This window comes from Heterocephalus glaber, unplaced genomic scaffold (genome assembly GCF_053883595.1).
Source record: "Heterocephalus glaber isolate CG9 unplaced genomic scaffold, H.glaber_assembly_v1.0 deba00001504, whole genome shotgun sequence".
NCBI lineage: Eukaryota > Metazoa > Chordata > Mammalia > Rodentia > Bathyergidae > Heterocephalus > Heterocephalus glaber.
The window spans coordinates 70,590,940-70,603,289 of NW_028258324.1; the positions used below are offsets into that span (position 1 = coordinate 70,590,940).

A 12,350-nucleotide genomic window follows, 5' to 3' on the forward strand; every position below is an offset into this window, starting at 1 on the left:
CTACGGGCCCGCCCCTCCCCATGGGAGGTCTGAGCAGGGAGGCGTGGCGCAGGGCCGGGCCTTCCAGAGCGGTGGGAGAGCAGGGTGTGGTGGGGTTCCTTGGACTGCAGCTCGGTCAGCAGGATTGTAGGCCTTCATTTGTACGAGAGGAAACGGAGAGTCCTGCGGCGTGATGGGACTTGTGGTTGCCGCGAAGGAGACGGAGCCTGGTGGGATCTGTAATCGTCTGGCAGTTTCCCTGCCCGAGCGCCGCAGTCACCGTATGGCACCGCGGCTGGGGCAGCGTGGGGGCTGCGGCCGAGCCAGACTCCGGCACCGCGGGGCAGCTCGCGATCCGCTTAAACACAGAACGTGTGTGTGTGTGTGTGTGTGTGAGTGTGAGATTCTCTGGAGCGCGGATGGTGGGCCTGTGCCATACAAGCATTAGCTCAGTTAATTTCGTCACACCTCTCTGCGAGGGACCTTATTTCTTTTATTCAATAAATCATTCTTTCCTCCTTCTCTTCCTCCCCCTCCCCTTCCTCCTTCTTTCTTTTTTCTTCTTCTTTGATGCTGGGAGCAAACTTTTCTTTTCTTTCTTTTTTTTTTTTAGATAGAGTCTTGCTGCATATCCCAGGCTGGCCTCGAACTTACAGCGATCCTCCTGAGTGCTGGGATTATAGGCGTGTGCCAACATGGTCTGGCAGCAAACATTTCTTGAACTTTTTCCCCCCAATTTTAATTTTTTATTAGTACGCGTTTGCAGCACACACGATTACCTTCCTCATGGGGTGTTGGTGCATGTATACAACACATCTTCTTTCTTCCTCCCTTCCGCCCTCCATCTCGTGGGCCCTTCCTATTTGCAAAAGATCTGTCTTCCTATTATCTATCCTTTATTTTGCTCTTTTTTATATTTTGAGTTTAGTATACAAGAAAGACCATGCAGGGCCGGGGATTTAGCTCAGTGGTTCTGCTGCCTGCCTCGCAAGCACAAGGTCCAGGGTTCAATCCCCGGTACCAAAAAAAAATTTTTAAAAAAGACCATGCAATCGCTTCTCGGCCTTTTGCCTAAGATCAAGTGAAAGACCATGCAATATTTAAGCCTGTGTGTCTGATTTATTTCATTTAACATTAGGGCTTCAAGGTGCATCCATTTTCCAACCAATGACTCAAGTTTATCCTTCTTTGTGGCAGAGTAGTACTCCATTATGTGTAAACACATTTTCTTGATCCATTCATTTGTTGATAGACACGTAGGCCATTTCCAAGATTTAGCTGTTATGAGCTGTGCTGCTATAAACATGGGCGTGCATGGATCACTGTAATGTGATGCCTTGAACTCTTAGAAAAATGAAAAAAGTACTCCCTGCTAGTAAGTGGAAAACTGGTACTGGAACCCGAAATCCCTGACTTCCTAGTTAGTTCCACAACCTTTCTGCCAAGTTATGTGGGGATAAGGACTATTTTAGCATTCGTTCTTTCATTCATTCGTTCGTTCATTCACCCTTATTAGACTACGCTGTGGCTTAAACCCAGGGGAGACAGGCTGGGTCCAGATCGGGAGGAGTGGCAAGCTCCAGGCCCGACTCCGAAGGGCACTGCATGTTTGGAAGAGACTGGTGGCTGCAGACAAAACCGATCCCACGGTAGGGGATGCGAGGCGGCCGAGTCACCGGGCTTCCTGTTGTTTCCAGCCCGACTTTACTCGCTCTCGGGCGCCCTGCTCTTGGGACCAGAGGTTGTTCTTTCTTCCCTCCCCCGTTCATGAGGGCGCCGAGTGAAAACCACTTGATTTTGGAAATTTTAGTCTGGATCAGGAAAGGGAGAAAGCAACTCAGTAAAAGTTTTCTATTAATTGAATGTCCTTTGTAGAGGAGAAACATTAAATAGGTGATTTGCACAGTGCACGCGCACTCGCATGCAGGGCGAGTCCGGGTGAGGCTGCGAAAGTAGGTCCAGTGGAAGGTTTTCTTTAAGGCAGGTCTGCTCCCTCAGCCAATGGTAGAAATTTGTAAATGATTTCCGTGACTTTGGAAAGGGGCGAATCTGCTTCTAAGGCGTCAGTGGGAGTGGCAAGTCCAGGCCGAGAATTCTGTAGACGGACAGCTGGACGGGTGCTTTTTTACTAGATGGGCTGGAGGAGGCTCTCAACCCTCTGCTGAGGTCTCTGTTTCAGCACTTTCCTGGAAGACTGAAAACCACACATACATAATCCTGCCCCATATATAAAAATAAAAATCGGGCCTGGGGTTTAGCTCAGTGGTGCTGCTGCCTGCCTCGCAATGCAAGGTCCTGAGTTCAATCCCCGGTACCAAAAAAACAAAAAGATTTGACTTACTTTTATTTTTGTCTTTTTTTGATACAGGGTCTCCGTTGTTCAGACTGACTTCGAACTCACTATATAGCCCAGCCTGGCCTCCAACTTGCAGCAATCCTTCTGCCTCAGCCTCCCGAGTGCTGGGATTATTGTGTACCACCAGGCCCGCCTGGACTTATCCATTTTTGACTTTACAATAGTACAAAAGCTATGTGCACTCAGTGAAACTGCACTTTGAATTTTGATTTTTTTCCCAGGCTATGGAGATGCAGTATTATACTCTAGCAGTACCTGCCTCTGCCAAGCCCTGGATCATGAAGGCAAGTGACTGCTACTCTTTGTTTGTATATCTCCATCTGGAGACACCTGGCCACAGGTACATATTCAAATGCTCACAAAAAAAAAAAAAAAAAAAAAAGAGATAAAGTCTCAAATGCTCACACACGTCCAAACATAGAATTATGTTTGAGACAGTGCACCCTGTGATTATATGCTGGTACTCCAAGTCAGACTGCCTGGATTCCACTCTGGGCCTAGTCATTTCCTGGCTGGTGAATCTCTGATGCCTGGACTCTTTCATCGTTGAAGTGGAACAAGCATAGTACCACGTAACGTTGTTGTGAGAAGTCAGTGAAGTAATATGTGAAAAGTCCGCGGAACAGCGGTCGGCACATGTAACTGTTATTAACGTGATGCATTGTGTTGGCAACTTGATTTTAATATATGGTGGAATGCAGACAAACTTAGCTGTTTTCAGTGATTCTGTAATAGCCATAATTTATCTAACCACTTCTTCATTGTTAAATGTTGAGATTGTTTGCAGTTTTTGTGCTTGCAAATAATGCTGCGACAGCCATCCTCATAAATATATGAGGAGATATGTTTACCAATTTGTATTTATTTCTTAGAATCCATTCTCTTTTATTTTTTGTCTCTTTCATTTTGGCCTTCTCTTTTTCTTTTTTGGTGCCAGGGATCAAACTCAGGGCCTTACCCTTACTGGGCAGGCGCTGCACTGCTGAGCAACATCCTCAGGTTGGAATTTATTCCCAGAGCAGAGTAACTGGTTCAAACTGGATACAGTTCCTGAAGCCTGCCCAGGCTCGGGAGGAAGCAGTGTCGGCCATATCACCCTGACAGGTGAGGAACAGTGACTGCCCGTCCCTCATGGCCTCATGACCAGAGTATTTTGTCAACAGTTTGGACTTTCTACTAATCTATGGGTGGATAGATGTGTGGTTTAAATCTGCTTTTCTTTTACTTTGAGTGAAATGAAGACATCTTTTCATATGTTAAAGGATTGCATTTATGGTCACCCGTTCTGATTCTTTTTGTAAATTAATATACAGATGCTCCTTCACTTATGGGGTTATGTCTTGATAAACCCATCATAAATTAATAATATAGCAAGTAAAAAGTGCATTTAATACTCCTAAGCTAACCTAACACCATAACTTAGCCTAGTTGACCTTAAGCACATTTATATTACCCTATAGTTGGATAAAATCATTTAACACAATGCCTATTCATTTATAATAAAGCATTGAATATCTCAGATATTCACACAGATGGACTTTTTTTTTCTTGAGACAGAGTCTTGCTATGCAGTTCAAGCTGGCCTTGAGCTCACCATGTAGCCCAGGCTGGCCTCAGACTCTCAGAAATCCTCCTGCCTCAGCCTCCGAGTGCTAGGATTACAGGCCTGCACCACCACACCCAGCATAGATGGACATTTTGTAGACTTGATGGATGTCGAAATGCAGAACATAACATTCAAAACTGCTGGCCACCCAGCCACTATAGAGTATTATTTACCCTTGTGCTTCTGCTCCCTCCCCTTGCCCAGCCCCGTGAGAGAGGACTGTATTGCAGGTCACTGGCCTGGGAGAAGTTCTAAACACCAAATTCAAAGTATGGTTTCTACTGAACTTTTTTTTTTTTTTGTACTGGGGATCGAACTAGGGACCTTGCACTTGCAAGGCAGGTGGTGGAGCCACTGAGCTAAATCCCCGGCCCTCTACTGAACTTTTGAAGATGGGCACACACCTGTAATCTCATCATTCAGGAGGCTGAGACAGGAGGATCCCTGTGAGTTCAAGACCAGCCTGGGCTACACAGTAGGTTTAAGGCCAGCCTGAACCACACAGCAAGACCCTGTCTCAAAAATCCAGCAAAACTAAAAACTAAACTAAACTAAACTAAACTCAAACCTTTGTAGGTGGGGACCATCTGTATCTGCATTTAGATTTCAAAACGGGTCTTGAAGGTCAATCAGCCCTGAAGGTAAGCTCTGTGAAAATCTGAGCTGTTTATTCTCTGTTGTATCCCAGGTGTTTCGATGAGTAACTGGTGCTCAGCAGATACTCAGTAAATATTTGTTAAAGGACTGACTGGCTGTTACTAGTTAGTGACTGAAAGTCTGATCAACTTTAGGCAAACAAAAGTAATTTTGAGTTTTCCCAAAGTGGAAGCTCATTTTCTTTTTAAATTGTAGCTAAAATTCAGATTACATAAAGTTGCCGCCTTAACCACTTTTAGTTTTTTGGTTTGTTTTTTCTTTGAGGTAGGCTCTTGCTTTGTAATTCAGGCTGGCCCTGAACTCACTATGTAGCCCATGCTGGCCTCGAACTCACAATGATCCTCCTGCCTCAGCCTCCCGAGTGCTGGGATGATGAGTGGGCCACCACGCCTGGCTACCTACCACTTTTATCTTTTTTCTGCAATTTTTTTGGAGGGTACCGGGGATGGAACTCAGGACCTTGCACTTGTGAGGCAGGCAGCGGAACCCCTGAGCTAAATCCCTGGCCCTGTACCTACCACTTTTAAATGTACAGTTCAAGCCTGGCAAGATCGACCACGCCTGTCATCCCAGCACTCGGGAGGCGGAGGCAGGAGGATCGCTGTGAGTTCCAGGCCAGCCTGGGCTCCATAGTTAAGAGTTCAAAGCCAGCCCAGGGGATTTAGCTCAGTGGTTCTGCTGCCTGCCTCACAAGTGCAAGGTCCCGAGTTCGATCCCTGGTACCAAAAAAAAAGTCTTTTCCTTAGGGGCCAGGGATTTAGCTCAGTGGTTCCGGCGCCTGCCTCGCAAGCGCAAGGTTCCCAAGTTCAATCCCCGGTACCAAAAAAAAAAAGCCAGCCTTATCTACAGAGCAAGACCCTGTCTCAAAGCAACACAAAACAAAAATCTCTCCACAGTTCAGTTGAAACAGTTTGAGAATTTTCAGAAGAAATTTAACTCAAAAACAATGAAATTTTCAAAAAGGAAACCTAAGTCATTAACAAGCAACACCGCCTGTGGTTGCGTGGCCATGAAAGAAGGATGGTGGTGTGCGGAGTTGGGCAGCAGTGTCCCCTGCAGGTCATCGTGCGTCAGGCGGAGCTGGGTTGGGCGTAAGCAGCCTGCCCGGAGGAACACGGGCACTGGGCGGGGGAGCCGGCAGGGGGACCCACTGTCCCCGCCGGCCCCGGACGGTCCCAGTCTCGGCCTGAAAGTCCTGTGTCCTGGATGGAGAGCAACCCCGAGTCCCTGCACAATAGAATTGTTGGTCACCTGCCAAGCTCTGCTGGGGGAACTCCCTGCGGGAGAGCCACAGGCTGCCTTTCCCAAGGCCTGCGCCGGAAGGGCGGAGTCTAGGGTGAGCCGTGCTAGTGTTTGCTGCCCAGGACAGAAGACCGGAGGCAGAGAGAGTCTGTCTAAACGCAGCCCCAAAGAAAATACCTGTTGCCTAAGAGGGGACAAAAATTAGATTGATTTCAGTAGAACAAAAATGGAAGCCAACAGAGAATGGTGTAACATCGTCAAAATATTGAGAGAAAATGGTGTCAGCTAATTATCTTTCAAGAACAAGAGTAAAATAATTTTCAGATAAAGACGAGACAGTCCAACACCGGTTTTGTTTTTGTTTTTGTTTTTAACTTTTCTAGGTCCTTTGTACTCCTACATAACTTTTAAATTTCAATATCCAATTCTTCATTTATAGCAAGTATACACAGACCTGAATTTTTATATATACCTTGTGTTTTCTAATCCTGCTAAATTCAAGTACAAGTTCTAGGGGCTCCTAGAGATTTCTTAGTATTTTCTCTGTAGATGATCATTTCATCTACATATAAAGATTTTGCTTCTGCCTTGCCAATCCTATCCTAGTTGTGTCATTTTATTGCCAGACTATTTTGGTGGGGCCTAGGTTTCAAAGTTTAGTGGACAGATGAAGAGTAAGCATATCTGCCCTTGTTCCCCACCTTAAGGAGAAAGCATTGTATCTTCTCCATTCATATAAGGCGTTCTCGCTGGAAGTATGGAGTACATGTCTTTAATCTGTTGAGAAGGTTCTGTTCTACTTCTAGTCTCCTGATAGCTTTTACCATGAACAGCTGTGGAATTTAGTCCAATACTTTTTCTCCAACTAGTGACAGGATCATATGGCTTTTTCCTTTCCTCTGTTAAAATGATGACTTTTGGGGGTAGATCTTCCAGTGCTGAACTAACACTGCCATCCCTATAACAAAACCACTTTCTACATCCTGCCAGATCTGACTTCTTATAGTTTGTTTTGTCAAATTTCTATCTATGTTCATACTTTTTTCTTCTATTATCTTTATCCAGTTTTAGGATTAGCACCATGTTGAGTTCCTAAAATGAGGGGAGAAGTGTTCCTTCTTTTTTCTACTTTAATTGTTTGATATAATTTATCAGTTAAAATGTTTATGAGCCTGTTGTTGTCATATAGGTAGGTTTTCAAGCTAGGAATATACTTTCTTTAATAGGTGCTATTCGAATTTTATATTTCCTCCAGAGTTAGTTTCATTAATTTGTCTTCCAAGTTACTTCTTAGAAGTTGTCAAATTTATTTCAAAAAAGATTTTTGTAATATGCTTTCTATATCCTTTTAAATTCTGTAAAATCTGTGGTAATGTCTCCTAGATCTTAATATTGTAATTTAAAAAATGTATAACTGATATTGTGTAACAGGAAGAAAAGGTCTAAAAGAGCAGGGGAATTGGGAGGGGTAGGGGAAGGGAAAAAGGGAAAGGAAAAAATATGAGAAGAGGAAAAAAATGGAAACAAGATCTTTGCAAATAGGGAAGGGTGGAGGGGGTGAAGGGAGGACAAGGGAAGAGGAAATAAAATAATAACCAAGAGACTCATGTAATGGTACAAGATCCCAGTGATGAATGTAACTGTATTGTATACCTAAAATGTACCAATAAAGTTAATGGGGAAAAAAAAAAGAAAAAAAAAGGACTGAGACAATGGACCATCAAAAGACCTTTACTAAGGAAATCTCTCTCCTTCCTTCTTTCCTTCCTTCCCTCCTTTTATTTCTTTCTTTCTCCTTTTTAATATATATATTGAGAGTGGGTCTCACTATGTAGTTCAGGCTGCCCTTGAACTCACTACGTAGCCAAGGTGGGCCTCAAACTCGTGGCAATCCTCCTGCCTCAGCCTCCCAAGTGCTGGGATCACAGGTGTACGCCACCACGCCCAGCACTCCCCTCCCCTCTGTTTCTTTCTTTTCCTTGCTAGGGATTAAACCCAGGGTCTTGATCAGCTAAGTGTAGACTCTACCACGGAGATACACCCCTCAGCCTAAAGGAACTTCTAAAGTTACCCTGCCCAGTGTGGTAGCCATTAACCACATATGGTTATTTAAATTTAAATGATATAAAATTAAAACTCCAGCAATGCAGCCATATTTGCCACATTTCAAGTACTCAGTAGCCACATATGGTTGCTGTGTTGGACAAGGCAGATAGAGAATGTTTCTACCACTGTAGAAAGTTAAAAGATATCCCTCAAGCAGAGGAAGAAAATTCCAGAACCATGATCTGAGATGCAAAGAGGAAGATCTAGTAAAGAAAACACCAAGTGGTTGAGTAAATGTAACCAAACATTGATGATATAAAGAATATTATATTTTAGGTCTAAAATGTCCCCCACAAGTGTCAGGTTTGTGGAAGGTGACTGGGGCACTGTGCTCATCAGTGGGTTCATTTGTGGTGAGTTCATGGCTGGAGGTGCTGTTAGAAGATGGTCTGGGTGGAGGTGGTCACTGGGGAATGACCTGGAAGGGTGTGTTCCTGTCCCCAGTTCCCCCCTTCTCTCTCCACTTCCTGGCTGCCTTGGGTTGGGCATCTTTTCCTCTGCCACACCCCCTGCCATCCTATTTCTGCCCTGGGGCTGGCGGACCATGAACTGAAACCATGAGCTAAAAAAACCTTTCCTCCTTGAAGTTGCAAGTTTCAGATGTTTTGTCCCAGCAATGGGAAAGTGGCTAAGACAGATATTAATGTCTCAGTTGGGAGGTTACAAATATAAAGTGCTAACTTATGTATACACATAAGTCAGGAAAGGAGGTGATTAGAGTTAAAGCACCCTATGATCTTTTTAGATCCATTTAAAGACTGGCCCAAGAAATAAAATTCAGCAGCCTACTGTTTACAAATGACACACATAAAACAAGGATCCAGAAAAGCTGAAAGTAATAAGATGGAAAAAGATGCATCAGACAACTGCTTCTGAAAGAAATCTGTTGGTAAACTTTACTAGAAATAGGGCCAGGGATTTAGCTCAGTGGTTTCGCTGCCTGCTGCACAAGTGCAAGGACCCAAGTTCAATCCCCGGTACCAAACAAAAAACAAACAAACAAAAAAACTTTACTAGAAATTGAAAATTTCACTGTGTGATGTTAAAGCTTCACTGGGAGGATAAAGTATTTTGAATTTGGTATATCTAAAAATGAAGCTTTGGCCGGGTATTAAGCTCAATGGTTCTGCCGCCTGCCTGCAAGCTCAAGGACCCGAGTTCGATCTCTGGTACCACAAAAAATAAAATAAAGAAAATAAAATAAAAATGAAGCTTTAAAACATAGGAAGTAAGAACTGACGACTCTAAGAAATAATTGATAAGCCCATTGTCATAGTAAGACATTTTATTTATTTTATTTTATTTTATTTTGGGGGGTTTTTTGAGACAGGTATGCTATGTAGTTTAGGGTGGCCTCAAACACTATATAGCTCAGGCTGGCCTTGAACTCATGGCAATCCTCCTGCCTCAGCCTCCTGAATGTTTGGATCACAGGCATGGGCCACCATGCCCAGCAAGACATTTTAAATATGTCAGTATTTGGTAGATCAGGCAGATACCAAGTGAGGATACAGAAATACCACAATCATCTTGATCCAATGGATTTATAGAGAACTCTGTAGTCATTAATTATATGATATGCATTATTTTCAAGTGCTTATGGAGTGTTTGTGAACATTATATTGTCTTAGTCTGTTTTCTGTTGCTATAACAACATGCCAGAGACTGGATAATTTATAGAAAATAGAAGTTTATTTGGCTCATGGTTCTGCAGTTCTTTTTTTTTTTTTTTTTTTTTTTTTTGGTAACAGGGATCAAACTCGGGTCCTTATAATTGTGGGACAGGCGGCGGAACCACTGAGCTAAATCCCCGGCCCTGGCTCATGGTTCTGGAGGCTAAGTCTAAGTGCATGACCCTGGCCTCTGGTGAGGGTCTTCTTGCTGCATTTTCTTTTTCTTTTTTGGGGTTATTTTGTTTTTGTTTTTTGAGACAGGGTCTCACTATGAAGTTCAGGCTGGCCTTGAACTCATTGTGTAGCCCAGGCTGGCTTTGAACTTGCAGCAATCCTCCTGCCTCTGCCTCCCCAGTGCTGGGATTATAGGTGTGTGCCACCACATCTGGCTCTTGCTGCATTTTAACATGGAGGAGGGCATCATGTGGCAACATAGAGCAAGCACACTAGCTTGGGGTTCCGTTTTCTTCTTCCACCTCCTCCTCCTCCTCCTCTTTTTTTGTAGTACAACCCCTTTAAAATTTTTAAATTTTGAGACAAGTTCTCACAAAGTTGCTCAGGCTGGATTTGAGCTTGTGATCCTCTTCTTTAAATTTTTATTTTTTGTTTAAAAAATTCTTTTTTGGAGACAGGGTGTCACTGTGCAGTTCAGGGTGGCCTTGAACCCACTGTGGAGCCCAAGCTGGCTTTGAACTCACTTCAATCCCCCTGTTTTAGCCTCCCAAGTGCTGGAATTACAGGTGTGCACCGCTACACCCAGCTTATTTTTTTATTTTGAGACAGGGTCTTGTTAAATTGCTAAATTGCCCAGGCTGGGCTTGAATTTGTGATTCTTCTGCCCTTGCTTCCCTGAATACTTGAGCTACAGGTGTGGGTTAACCATGCCCAGCTCTCTTCCTCTTCTTTTTTTTTTTTTTGGTACCGGGGATTGAACTCAGGTCCTTGCGCTTGTGAGGCAGGCAGCGAAACCACTGAGCTAAATCCCCGGCCCTCTCTTCCTCTTCTTATAAAGCCGCTCATGCCACCAGCCCCAAGACTCCAGGCCTCATTGCCTCCCACCTTCAAACACCACTGGCACGGCTCTAGGGAGCACATTCACAACATGTGAATTCTCAGGGCGGAGGACACATTCACACCGGAGCAGTACAGAGTGACAAACTGGAGTTGGTGTTGTAGATAATATAAACCCTTCACTGGAAGTGCGGTCGTGGAGCAGCAGCAGCCAACAGCCCATTAGGGACGCAGAAGCCCAGGCCATCTATGAAGAGTGGATAAGCTGTCGATCTGGTAACAAAGAGTTCAATGCAGCCAGGTGAGGCAGGGGTGGAATGCACCTGCAGCCCGGCCACTCAGCCCTGCTGAGATGGGATACATTTTCATGTATCAGTGTAGCAATGAAATACATAAAAGTACAACTACAACTACCCAGAGAATTTGACTAGAATACTTCTAAGTTTTAACAGACCAAGTACACAAAATTAAGCCATAAGAGGATTTTAATAATGCAATTAATAATCTCTGTTTAATAGATGGACATTAACTAGACAGTATATACTTTTTAATGTCCTGAAACTGTTATAAAATCAATCTTGTATGAACTTAGAAGGAAAGCTTTATTAATAAAAAATTTAAATGTAAAGACCATAATATCTGATCATAAAGACTCTGAAAGTTAACCATGAAAAGCTAACAATAATAAAAACCCTAGCTGGGGATTTAGCTCAGTGATGCCACCGCCTGCCTCGAAAGCACAAGGTTCCAAGTTCAATCCCCAGTACCAAAAAAACCCCCCAAAACAAAACAAAAAACCCCTTATTCATGGATACTAAGAAACACTCTCCTAGCTTTTAGATCAAAGAGGAAATAAAATTGAAATTGGGAATTGCCTACAATGTAATAAAAGGAGAACACCTTATTCCAAGTCCTCTGGACACAGCTAAACCTGTTCTTGCAGCAAAATGTATAGAAATACTAAGAATACTTCAACTGAGAATTCAGCTTAGAAAATAAGAGAAATAAAATGAAAAAAGTAAATTAGGAGAGCAGTAAGATAAAATCAGTACAAGATAAGGAAAAAGATGAATGAAAAGAATCCACCAGCAAGAAAATATGCCTTTGAGTATAAATGAAACAAATTAACATATATCTTAAAATATTTGAAGCAATGGAATAGATAATTCAGGAAATTGTTTGAACTTCTTCCTACTTCCTACTTATCTATCTTCTATTTTGCACCCTCTTTGTCTCTCTGTCTCTCTTTCCCTTCCCCTTTCTCATAAGAGAACCTATATTTAAGCTTGTGTGTCTGACTTATTTCACTGAACATTACGTTCTCAAAGTACATCCTTTTGCCTATGAATGCCTCAAGTTTGTCCTTCTTTATGGAAGGTACACCATTGTATATAATTACTACATTTTCCTTATCCATTCATTTGTTGATGGACAGATATGATATTTTCAAGATCTAGCTATTGTAAATTATGCTGCTGTTAAATGGTTATACATGTACCCCTGTTTCATTTATAGCACTAGTTTTTCTTTGTTCATTAAAAAGAAAGTTTTATACTTTCATTTGTTTGTTCTTTCTTTGTGTCTTTTTCGTCTATGCCCTGTACTCTTTTTTTGGGGGGGGGGGTTACCGGGGATTGAACTCCGGTCCTTGCGCTTGGGAGGCAAGTGGCAGAAGCACTAAGCTAAATCTCCGGCCCATATGCCCTGTACTCTTGAGTAA

The 12,350-nt window shown here is 43.1% G+C and overlaps 1 long non-coding RNA gene across 3 annotated transcripts; it reads left to right on the forward strand.

Annotated features, from left to right (window-relative positions):
* Window positions 1–83: 83 nt before the first annotated feature.
* LOC110348665 (uncharacterized) lies at window positions 84–12,139 on the forward strand. 3 transcript variants are annotated; one of them, XR_015441056.1, is made up of 3 exons: window positions 84–2,619; window positions 3,273–4,582; window positions 5,495–12,139. It is a non-coding gene; the product is annotated as an uncharacterized LOC110348665 (long non-coding RNA). The 3 variants fall into 3 exon arrangements; XR_002394101.2 differs by lacking the exon at window positions 5,495–12,139 and having other exon boundaries at window positions 84–1,628; window positions 2,348–2,619; window positions 3,273–5,483; XR_015441055.1 differs by lacking the exon at window positions 5,495–12,139 and having other exon boundaries at window positions 3,273–5,483.
* The last annotated feature ends 211 nt before the right edge of the window (window positions 12,140–12,350 follow it).